Raw genomic sequence first — 16,300 nt, 5'->3', positions numbered from 1 at the left:
TTTTTGGTCCCTAATTGACCCCAATTGACCCCATCCTTCCTCTTACTACCATTTTGCTATTTATATGCCCATGGAAAACTTTTGGATTCCCTTTTATAATGGCCAGTTTCTTCTCATGCTGCCTCTTTGCCTCCCTTATTTCTTTTTTCACTGTCCCTCTGAACTTTCAATATCATCCTGGTTCTCACCTGTATTATCTACATTTGCCATGCCTTATTTTTCTGCTTCATCTTACTCTCTACCATTTTCATCCCCCAAGGAACTCTGGCTTTGGTTGTCCTACCTTTCTTCCTTGTGGGAATGTATCGCGCCTGTACCCGAACCCATTGCCTCCTTAAAGACATCCCGTTATTCCATTCCAGTTTTGCCTGCCAATCTTTGATTCCAATTTACGTGGGGCAAAACTGTTCTCACCTCAGTGAAATTGGTGCTTCTCCAATTAAGTATTTTTACTCTGGATTGCTCCTTGTCCTTTTCCATGGCTAGTCTAAACCTTAGAGTACTCTGATCACTGTTCCTGAAATGTTGTTCTACTGATGCTTGATTCACCTCATGTCCCAGAACCTGATCCAGCAATGCCTCCTTCTTGATTGGAATGGAAACATACTGATCAGGAAAGTTCTCCTGAACACAATAATGGGAATAATGTTTGTTGTGAGTGAAAATGGGGGAAATTCCACAACTTACACCATCCATCTCATTTTCATGCGTGTACTGTGAAGAGATGTGTGGAGTAAATGGCCTTTCTTATCTTCTCTGGAAATTTCAGAATTAAAATGGGCACAAAGCCTTTGTAACATGGTCCATCCCAAACCTCAACCCTCAAAATTGAGATGCAGATGCATTGCCGTCCTTTCTTTCCAAAAAGAGTGCAGATTTTTGGTGTTCAAGACTTTGGCACAATATAGATAATGGCAAAATAAACAATTTGTGTTACCTATAGTAGAAGTGACAAAGGAAAATGGCTTCCAAATTTGATCTATCTTTGAGTAATTTTAAATTAAGCATGTCATTCATGTATAGATATGCTCCTATTATGACAGAGTCATAGAGTCATTACAGCTCAAGTCCATGCCAGCTCTCTGTAGAGCAGTCCAGTAAGTTGCATTTTCCTGCTCTATCAATTTCCTTTAGAAATCATTGATCATCTCTGTTTCCACCACCCTTGTCAGTAATGAGTTCCATGTTATTACCACTCGATGTGTAGAAATCTCTTCCTTACGCTCCTTTTGCACCTGTTACCCAAAACCTTAAATCTGTTTCTCCTAGTCCTTGTACCAGCAGCTAATGGGGATACTTTTTCCTTGTCTACCTTATCCAAACTTCTCATCATTTTGTACCCCTCCATCAAATTTCCCCTCAATCTCATTTTCTTCATAGAGAATAACCCTAGTTTCTCCAACCTAACCTTATAGCGAAAATCTTTCATTCCTAGATCCATACTGGTAAAACCTCTCTGCACCCTCTCACATCCTTCCTAAAGTGTGAAGGCCAAAACTCGACACAGTACTCCTGTTGTGGCCTAACCAGAGTTTGATAAAGGCTCAACATAACATTCCTGTTACTTCATCAAAAAATTCAGTTGAACTAGTCAAGCATTAATCGTTTACAAATTAGTGCTGTCTCTGCTTAATGAGCACAAACCTCTCTATTAAATGCCTGTTGTTTTTTGTTTCCTGATTATTGTTTCTAAAACCTTACCTGCTACTGATGTTAAACTGACTGGCCTGTAGTTAGCTTTCTTGAATAAGGGTGTCATATTTGTCTCTCTCCAATCCTCCAGCACCTCCCCGCTATTTAGGGAAGATTGGAAGATTATGCCAAGTGTCATCCAAGGAGCCCTCGCTCGGGTTCCTCTACATTTTGCCATTGTTGGAATGCACCTGGCTTGTCCTGAAGCATCTCTTCCTTAAAGATGAGCTATTGTTCCAATACAGTTTTTCCTATCAGTCTTTGGTTTCATTTTACCATGGCTAGGTCCCTTCTCATCCTTCACATTGAAGTCAGCCATCTTCCAATTCAGAAGTTCTATTTTAGATTGTTCTTCTCTCTTCTTCATTACTAATCTAAATCAACGTGATATGATGATCACTCTTGCCGAAGTGTTCCCCCGAAGACATTTGGTCCATTTGGCTTACCTCATTTTCCAGCATCAAATCCAGCAATGCCTGCTCCCTAGTTGAACAGAGCATGTATAGGTCAAGGAAGTTCTCCTGAACATATTTAAGAAATTCCTCCCCCTCTTTTACCTTTACTCCATTATTATCCCAATCAATATTTGGGTACTGTAGATTGCAGTGTATAAGTCAACCTTTGAAGCTTTGGAAAATCCTTCCAAAAATGGGGATCAGCTGATACGCCTAGTGTAAAATATGTCAAACCAAGCAGCAATAAGGAATGCAATACTTGGACTCATCTCCATTGGGAGACACTGAGAAACTGTACACTGCTTACATGGAACAATGCCTACGCCAAACTCTACTCTTTTTAGGGAGGAGGAATACTTTCAATATTTTACTTGATATGTCCAGTTTGTTCTGGTGCCTTGTAGTAGACATTGGTACCGAAGAAAGTAAAATAAATCACTTTCTGCCTGTCTAACTGCACCCAGCAAAGGATATGAGAGATGTACTGAACCTATATTAAATTCTATTGCAAAAATTTGAGCTTTTTCTTGCCTCTCTATTATAATCTATAGAAATAGAAAAACAACATAAGGAACTGTTGATCTGTATCTGACTAATTGACGTACATGTAACTTCATAAAAACTCATGTTTCTGCCTTCAAATCAATCAAAATCATGCACATTCAGTTAACACAATTACCATTAATTTATTTACACGACTCAGACTCTTATTAAACACATTCTGAAACCCAACTCCAAACGTCTTTAAGGCAATTTCACTGTTCACCAATGCACCAGCCTCATGTTTCAGCGAATAACAGGACCTCCACAAAACTACTGGATGTCATGACAATCCCCAGAGCCAATGTGATAAAATGTACACATGGCACCCACAAACCTTTGTCCACTGGATAGTTTTCTAGATCACTTAAAAAGATAAGAAAATGTTACTAACCAGGACAAAAAATTTAACAAGTTTATTGTAAATTCTTGACATGGCTTCAATAAATTATTTCTTTTAATGTTGTAAATCATCTTTTTTCATGTACTGTAAAGTTCAGTGATGTTTCCCCATGGTATAATTGAATTCACACAGTCATACTGCATTTCAACATTTTTAAAAATTGATGCTTTCAAAACTGGTAGAATCCATGTAGACTGAGGAAATTTATTAGCAGAAAAGTGGAGCAAGGAGGTCAACTTATTGGCCTAAATATACATTTTGGCGCCAAAGAAATGGGGTCATCTAATAAGCCAGGTCTTATACACCGCGATTTACAGAAATTAAAGTCCTCAATATCACCACTCTTTTGTTCTTGCACATCTTTTGTGATTTCCCTGCAGATTTGCTTCTATCTCTCTCTCTCTCTCACTATTTTGAGGCTTACAGAATACCCCCAGTAACATGATAATACCCTTCGTGCTTCTCAGCTCCAACCAAACAGATTCTTTTCTTGCCCCCTCAAGGACTTCTTTTCTTTCTGACACTACAATGCCTTTGCTAATCATACTGCCATCCCACCTCCATTTCTTCCTTCCCTATTTTTTCTAAAGGATTTGTATCCTTGAAAATTAATTTTCTAGTCCTCAAAATTTTTAACTCATGCTTCATTATGGCTACTACATCATGGGGAGAATTTTCTGAATGTCGGGCGGGCTGGTTGGGAATGGGCGAGCGCCGAGCCGATCCCCGCCCGCGATCGGCTCTGCGCCACCATTTTACGTGGGCGCGAAAGAGTGCAGAAATCTCCCTGAGGCACGGAGCTGCCTCAGGGAGATTAAGTACATATTGAAATTTTTTTAATAAAGAAAGATAGAAATTATTTATACATGTCCCCTCATGTGACAGTGTCATGGGACATGTTTGTCAATTTAGCAGAATTTATTTATTGATTTTATTAAACCTTCAGGAAACCTCATCCTACCCGTCAACCTTAAGCGTTGATAATTACTTTAATTAGTTTTTTAATGCCTTAATAGGCTGTTGATAGTTCGGCGGGCGCACAGCCACCTCCAGCACGCACCCGCCAAACGTAGTAGCTAAATGACGCACACTGACGTCACTGAGCATCATTTTACGCATTGGCGTGTTAGGCCCGCCCCTGTACGCCGACGTCAAAGCTCTGGCCAATGTTCCCACATGGCTATTTGTGCTTGTAGCTAACTCACTTTATTCACCATTCTTTACATGTTTGCGTACGTGTAATCTAAACCTGTCTTTGTATTCCTCATAGCCCTCTTTAGTCTGCTCCTATGTCTTCTCTAATATTATCCAACACTCACTTTATGCACCTTAATCCATTTTCTAATTCTATATCCTAGTTCCCATCCCCCTGCCAATTTAGTTTAAACCCTAAAGTGAAGGCAAAATACTGCGGATGCTGGAAATCTGAAATAAAAACAGAAAATGCTGGAAAAGCTCAGCAGGTCTGGCAGCAACTGTGGAGAGAGAAACAGAGTTAATGTTTCGAGTACATATGACTCTCCTTCAGAGCTGTTTATATTTTAGCTTAAACCCTCGTAACCACACTAGTGAACTTCTTGCGAGGATATTGGCTTGTGTCCTGATGAGGTGCAACCCATCCCTTTTAGATAGATGCCTCCTGTCCCAGAACTGGTCCCAATGTGCCAAGAGTCTGAAATCCTCCCTCTTGCACCATGCCTCAAGCAACACATTGATCTACCCTATCGTTCTATTGCTACTCTCGCTACCAAGGCGCACTGGGAGTGTTCCAGAGATTACTGCCTTTGGGGCTCTACTTTTTAACTCTCGCTCTAGTTCCTGAAAGCCTGGCTGTAGGACTTCAATACCTGCCCTCTCTATGTCTTTGGTACTGATGTGTGCCACAACTTCTGGCTCACTCCCTCCGCCCCCCCTGAAGATTATTTTGCACCCTCTCCATGATGTTTGTTTTTATTCTTTCATGGAATGTGGGCATTGCTGACGAGGCCAGCATTTATTGCCCTTCCTTAATTGCCCTTGAGAAGGTGGTGCTGAGCCACTTTCTTGAATCTCTGCAGTCCATGTGGTGTAGGTACATCCACAGTGCTGTTAGGAAGGGAATTCCAGGATTTTGACCCAGCGACACTGAAGGAGTGGCGATATATTTCCAACCCAGGATGATGTGTAGCTTGGAGCAGAACTTGCAGGTGGTGGTGCTACCATACATTTACAAACAAGTTTAAACATTTGATGCATTTGCTGCCCTTGTCCTTCTAAGTGGTGGAGGTCATGGGTTTGGAAGGTGTCGAAGGAGCCTTGGTGAGTTCCTGCAGTGCACCATGTAGGTGGTACACACTGCTGCCACTATGTGTCGGTGGTGGAGGAAGTAAATGTTTGTGGATGGGGGTTCCAATCAAACGGGCTACTTTGTCCTGGATGGTGTTGAGCTTCTTGAGTGTTGTTGGAGCTGCACTGATCCAAGCAAGTAGAGATTATTCCATCATGCTCCTGACTTGTGCCTTGTAGATGGTGGACAGGCTTTGGGCAGTCAGGAGGTGAGTTATTCGCCACGGGATTCCTAGCCTCTGACCTGCTGTTGTAGCCTCAATATTTATGTAGCTGATCTAGTTCAGTTTCTAGTTAATGGCAACCCCAGCATGTTGATATTAGAGCATTTAGTAATGGTAATGCCACTGAATGTCAGGGGGAGAGGGTTAGATTCTCTCTTGTTGGAGATGGCCATTATCTGCAATTTGTGCAGTGTGAATGTTACCCACCAGTTATCAGCCCAAGCGTGAATCGCATCCAGGTCTTGCTGCAGATGGATTCAGTATCTAAAGAGTGCAAATGATGCTGAATATTGTGCAATCATCAGCGAACGTTCCCACTTCTGACCTTATGATGGAGGGAAGGCCGCTGATGAAGCAGCTGAAGATGGTTGAACCAAGGATGCTACTCTGAGAAACTCTTCCAGCAATGTCCTGGGGCTGAGATGATTGATCTCCAAAAACCACAGCCATCTTCCGTTGTCCTAGGAATGACTCCAACTAGTGGAGAGTTTCCCCTATCCCCTTTGACTCCAGTTTTGCTGGCCAGATGCTGCCTTGATGTTCATCTCACCTGTGGACTTTAACTCTTTTGTCCATGTTTGGACCAAGGCTGTAATGAGGTCAGGTGCTGAGTGGCTCTGACGGAACCCAAACTGAGCGTCAGTGAGCAGATTGTTGCTGAGTACATTCCGCTTGATAGCACTGTTGACAACTCCTTCCATCACTTTGCTGATGATTGAGAGTAGGCTAATGGGGCGGTAATTGGCCGGGTTAGATTTATCTTGCCTTTTGTGGACAGGACATACCTGGGCAATTTTCCACATTTCTGGGTAGATGCCAGTGTTGTAGCTGTATTTGAACAGCTTGGCTAGGGGCATGCAATGTTGTTAGGACCGATAGTCTTTGCAGTATCCAGTGCCTTCAGCCACTTCTTGATATGTGGAATGAATCGAATTGGCTAAAGACTGGCATCTGTGATACTAGGGACATTAGGAGGAGTCTGAGATGGATCATTCACTTGGTACTTGTTGCTGAAGATGGTTGTAAATGCTTCAGCCTTGACCTTTACTTAAGTGCTGGGCTGCCCCATTATTGAGGATGGGGATATTTATGGAGCCGCCTCCTCCAGTGAGTTGTTTTATTGTCTACCATCACTCACAACTGGATGTGGCAGGACTGCAGAGCTTAGATCTGACCCAGAAGTTGTGAGATTGCTTTGCTTTGTCTATCGCATGCTGCTTCCACTGTTTGGCAGGCATGTAGTCCTGTGTTATAGCTTCATCGGTTAACACTTCATTTTTAGGTATGTCTGGTGCTGCTCCTGGCATGCGCTCCTGCACTCTTCATTAAACCAGGGTTGATTCCTCGGCTTGCTGATAATGGTAGAGTGGGGGATTTGCTGGACCGTGAGGTTACAGTAGCATTTGAATAATGTTTTGTTGCGGAAGATGGCCCACAGCGCCTCATGGATGCCTAGTTTTGAGTTGCTAGATCTGTCGAAATCTTTTCCATTTAGCACGATGATAGTGCCACACAACATGATGGAGGATACCCTCCATGTGAATACAGGACTTAGTCTCCACAAGGACTGTGCTGTGGTCATTCCTACCAATACTGTCATGGACAGTTGCATCTGCAACAGGTAGATTGGTGAGGACAAGGACAAGTAAGTTTTTCCCTTTTGGTTCCCTCACCACATGGCGTACGCCCGCTCTAGCAGCTGTGTCCTTTAGGACTCGGCCAGCCCAGTCAGTAGTGGTGCTACTGAGCCATTCTTGGTGATGGACATTGAAGTCCCTGACCCAGAGTACATTCTGTGCCCTTGTCACCCTCGGTACTACTTCCAATTGGTGTTCAGCATGGACAAGTACAGGTTCATTAGCTGAGGGGGAGTGGGGTGGTGATAGGTGGTAATCAGCAGAAAGCTTCTTTGCCCATGTTGCCCTGATGCCATGAGACTTCGTGGGATCCAGAGTCAATGTTGAAGACTCCCAGGGTTACTCCATCTCAACTGTATACTACTGTGCACCAGTAGGACAGTACATACCCAGGCATGGTGATCGTGGTGTCTGTGACATTGACTATAAGGTGTGATTCCATGAGTTTGACTATGTCAGGCTGTTCCCAATTTTGGCACAAGCTTTCAGTTGCTCTTATGGAGGACGTTGCAGGGTCGACAGGGCTAGGTGTGCCATTGGCATTTCTGGTGCCTAGGTTGATGCATTTTACTTTTCTGTAGCAGTTTGATACAACTGAGTAGCTTTCTAGACCATTTTAGAGGGAATTTTATGAGTCTACCACATTGTTGTGGGTCTGGAGTAACCTGGAGGCCAGTTTAGGAAAGGACAGCAGATTTACTTCCCTAAAGGACATTAGTGAACCAGATGGGTTTTTACAACCCTCGACAGTGGTTTCACAGTCATCATTACTGAGGCTAGCTTTTAATTCCAGATTTAATTGAATTTAAATTCCACCAGCTACAATGGTGGGATTTGAACTCACACCCCCAGAACATTATGGATTCTACTGGCATTATCACTACGCCACCCTCTCTCCTTTACCCTAGGAACAGGGAAGCAACATACTATGCGAAACACACAATGATGGTTACAGAAATGTTTGTCTATCCCTCTAACAATTGACGCTTCTATAATGACAGCATTTCTACTCTTTGCTGTTCCGCCCTCTACAGTCCCTTGATCATTGGTGCTATTGTCTGGACTGCACTCCTTCAAGGCGTTGTCACGCCCAGCAGTCTCGAATGCTGAGCACCAGTTTGAGAGTGGCACACGCCCCAAAGACTCCTGCACTTTCTGCCTCTTCATCCTCCAGATGGTTAATTATCAGCTTTGGCAGAGCAAAAAAAAAATTGTAGTAACGGATTAGCCATTTGTTATACATTCCATTTGAGGAAGGTTTGTGGGGTGTTTTCTAGCATGGGATGCTGATCTGCTACCGCAGGTTTTACCGCTCGTGCAGAAATTTAAGATGACCAAAAATATTTCTTATTAATTTCAATACTCAGTATTATAAAGACTTGGAGCAGCTAGAGAAATTTATCTAGTGCTTTATAAAAAGTATCCCAGGCGTTCCTTGTCTCTTGTTACCTCGGTAGAGACTGATGACTTTTAAAAAAAAATTCGAGCTTCCAGTTAATAGCCGAAAGAATGACGTGTCAAGATTTCACGTTTTAAAACTTTTACTGTAACAAATGACTAAAAGTAGTCATGGGAAAACACTATTTTCTTCTTGTAGGCAACTTTAAACTATAAAGAGGAATGTTCCTCTTTTATACTTATCACTCATCACACTTTCCAAGGAATTACAGTACTTACAGCAAACAGTCCGCAGTTGCTCCCAGCAGGTTCCCTATCCCTGCTCTGCCGAGTAGTAACTTCGAGTGACTTTCCAGGCACTTTCCTCTGTTTTCAGCGAGTTTCTTAAATTTACCACCAGCAGTAAAGCGTATCTGGTTGATTCTATTTTCCTTGGCCACGGCAGAACAAGTTTCCCAGAATCAGTAGAAGGCTGCAGGATGTGTCCCTTCGACGAAGACCATCTCCCTTATACATCTGACTATGATAGTTCGCAAAACCAAGCAGCCTTTTATCTCTGCCGACCATACAGTACCTCTGCTATCTGTCTGTGATATTCATTAATTTTTAGGGAAGCCTGTGGCCTGATCTCAAAATTGGTTCCCTCTGCCCTCTTCCCCCCATGGCAACGTGAAACACATTAATCTTGCACCCAGGTAGAAATGTTAATTAGATAGCTTTGATCCCAGCTCTCTTTCATCTTAGAAGTAAATGGATCATTTACAGCACGATTGTTTGCAACCTGATATCTACGACACTTTTCTGAGACTTTGGGAGCCTCAAGGTGTCTATTAATGGTAAACTCAGAGACTGCTGCCATTGTCTCCGCACCTAAATACCTTGCACCTTCCTTTCAGTAAGACAATCTAACAATCAAACCAACCAGGCTTACTGTCAGGCAGACTGCATACCAGGTCATGTGACCTCTTCATTTCAGTAAGACAATCTAACAATCAAACCAACCAGGCTTACTGTCAGGCAGACTGCATACCAGGTCATGTGACCTCTTCATTTATCCTAAATTTAAAGCTACATTCCCAAAATATAATAACCATATAAACCTCATAATTATAAGTCTCTCCATTTACTTCAATATTTAATATCTTAGCAAAATTCTTCATGGCATATTCTGATTGTTTTTTCGTTATCAACATTTACCATTATGCAGTTTCCAAAATCAATGGCTGTTGGTACTGAGATGTATTATTCATAACTATTGGATTAACCAGTTTTATTTTATTTTGATGTTGCCGAGTTCAAAGGCTGATTGTAAGACTCCCACATAGAACAGTTATTACTACCAAATCATAATGAGCAATTAAACATGAAAGCAAAGACGTGAGATGTGCTGTGAGCTAATGATTAATGCATCTTGATAATATAGATTTTCATTCTGTAGTTCACAATAATTACTCAAGATTTAACTTTCAGATCTTCGCAGAGCTAGCCAATTAAAGAAGTGCTTCATAAGAAGTACTCAAATGTCCCCTGGTTCTTAAAAGCTATTCAGCCTGTTTCTTGAAATTTTTTAAAATACATTTCCTGATTGTTTTCTTCTCCATCAGCACATGCCATCAGGCTGTTTCTAAAATCAACAGATGCTGGGGCTGAGAATGCATTACTTGCCGCCCATAGTGCAGATCCACATTGAGCCCAGCTGATCACAATACTGGGGGTCAGACATGATGCTGGGTATCCAGTGTACCTAGGTGGGGAAACACCTATGGCTGTCTGAAGTCATATGCATCAGGCATGCACTAAACTCATAAAGGGATCAAAATGTATGTTGATGAGATCTCAGCAACAAAACTGTGCTGTGGTCAATCAGTGTTCACATAGAATTGGTGCTGGATTGTAGGCCTTGAAATCAACCTTGTTTGCTCTGTTCTTAAAGGTGAGTTTACTTGATAGTTTAACGCAGTGGTCTGTCCGTTTAAAAAAAATCTTGCTTTTGCTACTGGAACTGTACATATCTTATATCTAGACCCATCTCTCATCTGCGGATCTTTGCTAGGTTGAAATGCAATTATTTAGATCCGGCATCTATGGGTATCCCACTGAGTAGGCCTTCTCTCTGAAGGACAAAGAGGAACACTGTAGAGGCATGCAAAGCAGGTGCTTTTACATCGTATCTGCCCAAGAGGGCCCACTCACATCTCATTGCATGGGCCATTCTGAGCAACAACAGAAGTTATATGACAAATTTCCACAGCAGCATTATGCAGGTGAAACATGCATTATTTGGCCAGACCTATTATATCTTGATTCCTTTCAACTGATTACCGACGGACCAAGGCTACCCATGCAAATTCTTGATCATAAACCCTTTGACATTGCTAGGGAATAGACCTGAAGAGAGATGCAATGAGGTATTCACAGATATCAAAATCTTGATGCAATAGACTCTTGAGATGCTGAATTCATAGACCCAATATTTCTGGGGAAGTAGGGAGGGTGCAGGGGAACAAGGTAGCACAGGGAACACCTGGCAGCACCAGGGATGTAGAGGGCCTAATGAATTTAATGGAAGGACCTCATTATAATTTTTTCGTCCATTTTTCAGCTGTCCAAATTGACAGTGACTGCAGGCCACAGCTGTGGACTCTTGGAGACAAACCTCTGCAAATAGGAAGGGGGAAGGAAGCCATAGATTAGTGCTTGGAGCTGGAGGGGGTGATTGCCAATCAAGGCAGTGAGGAGCTGGAGATTGGGGCTTGAAATGAGATTGCCGGTCGTGGTAGGGTTAGCTGAAGACTTCCTTAAGGTCCTGGGGGAAACACACCTGGCCCACCAGGAATGCTATAAAAGGCACACTTCTTCTTGAGCCAGCCTCCCTTTTGCTGCTGGGTTCCCCGAGCCATGGAAAAACCAAGACGCAATTGTTAAATTTAAATCATGCTCTCAACTGCATTATAGGAGCCTGATTTAATCAAGGACAGGGCGCTTCTATGACATGAAACCAGCCTCTGTTAAAACAACGCCTGGTTGGGGACACTTACCCCACTGTTAAATTCTTAGCCACCAATCCCCTATCACCTACCTTGGGGGGCTTAATATCAAGACCAAATTTTTAATTGCTTCAGCCCATCAACAAAGTCTTGCTTGCATTCTGTTCGGATATTCAAGATTATCATAATCCGCTTCACTTAATATTATTTTGTTCTGCAAAGAGCCAGTAGCAGGTTCATGGGGAAAAGATCTGACTCCAACATTGTCAGAAGAGAACCTCGACCTGGAGATGCCTTCTGTTCATTTGAAATGGTCATTGCAGCCTACTATAAATGTACCCTTTTATTTAAGGGCCTAGACCATACAATGCACATCTGCACTTGTACCTGATATGCTTCTGTTAGCCACCATGACCCATGAATGTCACAGCATTTCTCCAGAACTTGCTTTTTCTGCTCCAACCCAAATTAATAGTTATGACACATTAAAGTATCGGTTAACCCAAATTTTATTAACTTTTAAAATAAATAGTGTAAATGTGTGGGGGGCCTCCAGATAAACCGTGTGAGGTTCCCAGGGGGGGTGGGGGGGTGCTCCCTCCTTTAAGGTCACTCCATGGCCCACAGAAGGACCCCTCAGTGACAATGGCCGCCCATGCAGCTTTGATGCCACTGTTGGAGAGTTCACCGCCCCAATCGCCACAGTCTGTCTGCATGCCCCTGCGCATTAAATAAAAATCCGTATCCCTCTGATTGGGCCAGCAGTTTTGAGAGGCAGGATGCATCCTCAATTGGATGGCAGTCTCAGCAGTGGCCTGTTAATTGGCTGCTGCCTGTAATATCCTGCCCAGGGTCCCACCATCTATCGTGTTTTCAGAACCAGCTTTTGATCCCGGTGGCGGGACAACCATGAATTGGAAAAATACCGGCCTATTTGTGCCTTCTACTTCCTAATGATGCACAACTTCTAAGTGTTTCTCCACTGAGAGGAGCAAGTTAGATGGATGGATGCTGGGTGTCAATGTATGCTGCTAGAGATGGAGGTGGTTCAGCACCACTTCCAACATATCACCAGATGGCCTTCAGGTTCCATTGATATTACTGCACTGATTGCTTGTTTTATGCTATATCCAGTATAATTAGAGCAACATAGATGGATAATACTGATATGACTTCATTATCTCCATCATCAGTGCCATTTCCTGCCATTCTGTGTAACCTCGCAGTCTTGACCAGAAATCTGTGTGGCAGAGCATGGCTGTCAAGCCTTCAGATCTTATTTCAAAATTGTAATATAAGTAAATTGCAGATTATATTTTGAGAGCGTACTTGCTGTAGCAGCTATTCAGAGTCAGCAAAACTTTACCTAGTGTACTATTGAGTTAGCTTTGACTGTTTCAGCAATCTCAACACAGCCTGTTCCAATGTTGCTCTTCTTTAGAGGATGTTCTTCAACTCCAAGAAGTGTGTCTCCTCTTGCAACAAGAGCTTCAAATGTGCATCTTGGAATAGAGCGATTCTGCTCTGTCAACTTGCCTTAGATATTTTTCCTTCTCAGTAAAAGGACAGAAGTACAGTGACCAGCAGTCCTCAAAAAGGCATTCATCAAATAACCTGCCATACGATCCTGATATGCTGCTGGCACATCATGTAAATGGGCTGGCTTTGCATTATGGCAGGATGCCCACTCCCCTGTTTGCAGGTGCATGTTGCCCGAAGAGCATTAATTGTGCCACAACTTAATCACTGTTGTTAACTCAATGTAATTTTGCTTAGAAATCCTTAAAATAACCCAGTAATAAAATAGCATAAGAGGCAATTTTGAATTCAGCGGAGTTGACCTTGTTTGTTCAAGGACATCAGCACCAAGCCTAAAATACACTGTTGTTCACTTCCCACTGCTCCTAGCCACTAACTACTTGGTCATGAAAACACTGAAAGCTGATTTTACATACTTACACAATGGATTACTTATGAGCATTGAAAGAAATTCCAAGTCACAGATTCCATTTTGCAGCAATTTAAAAATAATATAATTTGTAGCAGGGTGTACTTCAATCTGTAATATATCTTCCTTTGAGAATTCTCCTTCAAAGCATAACAAATACTTGGCAGAGAATTAAACACAAAGAAACCTAATCATATCCTCAGCACAGTAATACCATCAACACTTAAAATCCTTAATTTCATCACAGAGCTGCTTCTACTACTTATCTCCATGGAGCAACTTTGTGAATTAAGTTACCTCTAAGACAAAACAGAAGTACAACTTAGGACACATCCTAGTTTTTATGATACCCTATCCTGACAGCTTATTCCTTCAATCCTTCTTTATGTTCTGCTACAGAATAAATTTTCCTCCAGTGGAATTTTTAAAGAATATAACATTGTGTGCTCTATGTTAATGTGCTATGCCCCTGGATTAGAGATTTTCACATCAGTTTGCAGCAAAGTAATTTGCTTCAAAAATATTATGCTCTTGGCTGGCTTTGGAAATGTGGTGGTTAGTGTTAACCTACATGCAACTTCACTGGGTTTCAAGATCTGTGCTAAGTGTTTTTCTGTCTTCTCAGAAGTCATTAGCTTTATCTCCATTGCATGGATAGCAGTTTTTCCAACTATCTCCAAAATGTCTTTCCATACACTTCAGCAGCCTTTTCTGGTCATGCCTAATGAAAAGAAACAGCTTGCATTTAGTTAGTGCCTTTAATTCCCTTGGTATCGCAAAGCTGTCTAAGTTTATGTTGGCCAACACAATTTCAGAACCAGCTAGGAGCCTAGTGTTGTTGAAGCAACAGATTACTTTATAAATGTGCTACTATTGTTATGTAGGCAAATTCACAGCCAATTTTCATACTGTATTCTCCAGTATTCCCTTGACTACAATGGAACCGAATACCAGACACTGCATATAACAGGTGGTCGATATCACATGTTTTGCACCACCGCCCAAGATGAATTTCTGCCCTATTGTATTCTAAATTAATGTCATCCTTCACCTAGTAGTAAAAGTACACAAAGCATTCCACTGCCTGATCCTAGGCAAGGCTCCCAGAGCTTCCTTTAAACAGTATTTTGGAAATAATTAGTTGGCCAATTTCATCCACTCCTGGTGGGGACCCTGTTCCAATGGGTAATCACAGATGTGATACTCAGTTTTCTGTCTAGAAAACCTATTGCTAAAATAAGGAGGGTAATTTTCAACCTTGCTTCCTGGGAAGTAATTTGGTGGAGTGCATCATTCACACTATAGAACCCTGTCCAATTTTAATTGGAACACAGTAGGATGAAAATGAGCCAGATGTTACAAAGGGGGATGATCACTCACCAAGGTTCCTGCCCAAATGGAAAATTATCCCCTAAGATTACCAAATGGAAATGTTAAACTAGGAATGTCATATTAAGTGGCTACTTAAGCATTTTGGAATAGAACTTACACTGACCTTTAGGATTTACAATCTATTTTATGTCTTCCTTTCCAAATTAACATACCTATGTTGTTAATATAAAACTGATTTATACAGAAATGTGCCGAATCCCAATTTTGCATATATGCTGCCAAATTCAAGATGTAATGGTTTTTGCAGGTGTAATATCCTTCATGGAGAGAAATAAAATCACAGGCATAAAATTACATTTCAAGCAAGAGATGGTGCCTGTAATCCTCTCACTACACGATTGCAGTAATCCTAGTGAGAATTTTCTGTTAGGACCAACCAGAAGCAGCAGCCTGGAAGGGTTTGTTTCAGGCAGGAATCTGACTGAAGCTACGCGTATGAAATAATATCTTCCAGGTCTCACTACTGAAGTTTTGAATCCTCGGCCCAAAGCCACCTCCCACCCACGCTCAATTCTGCCTTGAGTTATCAAGACTGCTTTTCTGACATTCAGTACTGGATAAGCAGGAATTTCCTCCAATTAAATACTGTATTGGGGATACTGAAGTGATTGTTTTTGGTCCCTGCAGCAAACTCCATTTCCTAGGTACTGACTCCATTACTCTCCATGACAGCAGTTTGGGATTAAACCAGTCTGTTCACAACCTTGGTATTTTTTTTGTTTCTGAGATGAGCTTCCAATTCCATATTTATGCCCTTCCTAAGGGCACCTGTTTCCACCTCTCGAAAATCGGCCAACTTTGCCTCGTCTCAGGTGATCTGCCGCTGAAACCATCATCCATACCTTTGTTACCTCTAGACTCGCCTATTCTAAAGGATTTCTGGCTGGCCTCCCACATTCTACCCTCCATAAACTTGGGGTCATCCAAACCTCTGCTGCCCATGCCTTAACTCAGAACAAGCCCTGTTCCCCTATCAACCTGTGCTGGCTGACCTGCATTGACTCCCTGTCAAGCTAAGTCTCAATTTTAAAATTCTCATCCTTATTTACAATTCCCACCATGGCCTCATCCCTCCCTAGCTCTGCAATCACCTCCAGCTCCACAGCCCTCCGAGATACCTGCCTTCCTTTAATTCTGGCGTCTTATGCATCCTCAATGTTAATTGCTCGACCATTAGTTGTCCATGCCTTTAGTGGCCTAGGCCTCAAGCTCTGGAATACTCTGCCTATATCTCTCTGCCTCACTACCTCACTTTACATTGATCAAGCTAATGTCTCCTTTTGAGACTCTATGGCATAC

At 42.2% G+C, this 16,300-nt stretch overlaps 1 protein-coding gene across 1 annotated transcript in view; it reads left to right on the top strand.

The window, feature by feature from the left end:
* Nucleotides 1–16,300, top strand: part of LOC144678828 (uncharacterized) — a 283,752-nt gene that overhangs the window by 209,406 nt on the left and 58,046 nt on the right. The gene's annotated exons all lie outside the window — the stretch shown is intronic.

The sequence above is a fragment of the Cetorhinus maximus genome, chromosome 3, assembly GCF_964194155.1.
Source record: "Cetorhinus maximus chromosome 3, sCetMax3.hap1.1, whole genome shotgun sequence".
In the NCBI taxonomy this organism is placed as follows: domain Eukaryota; kingdom Metazoa; phylum Chordata; class Chondrichthyes; order Lamniformes; family Cetorhinidae; genus Cetorhinus; species Cetorhinus maximus.
This window is presented reverse-complemented; position numbering and strand designations above follow the sequence as displayed.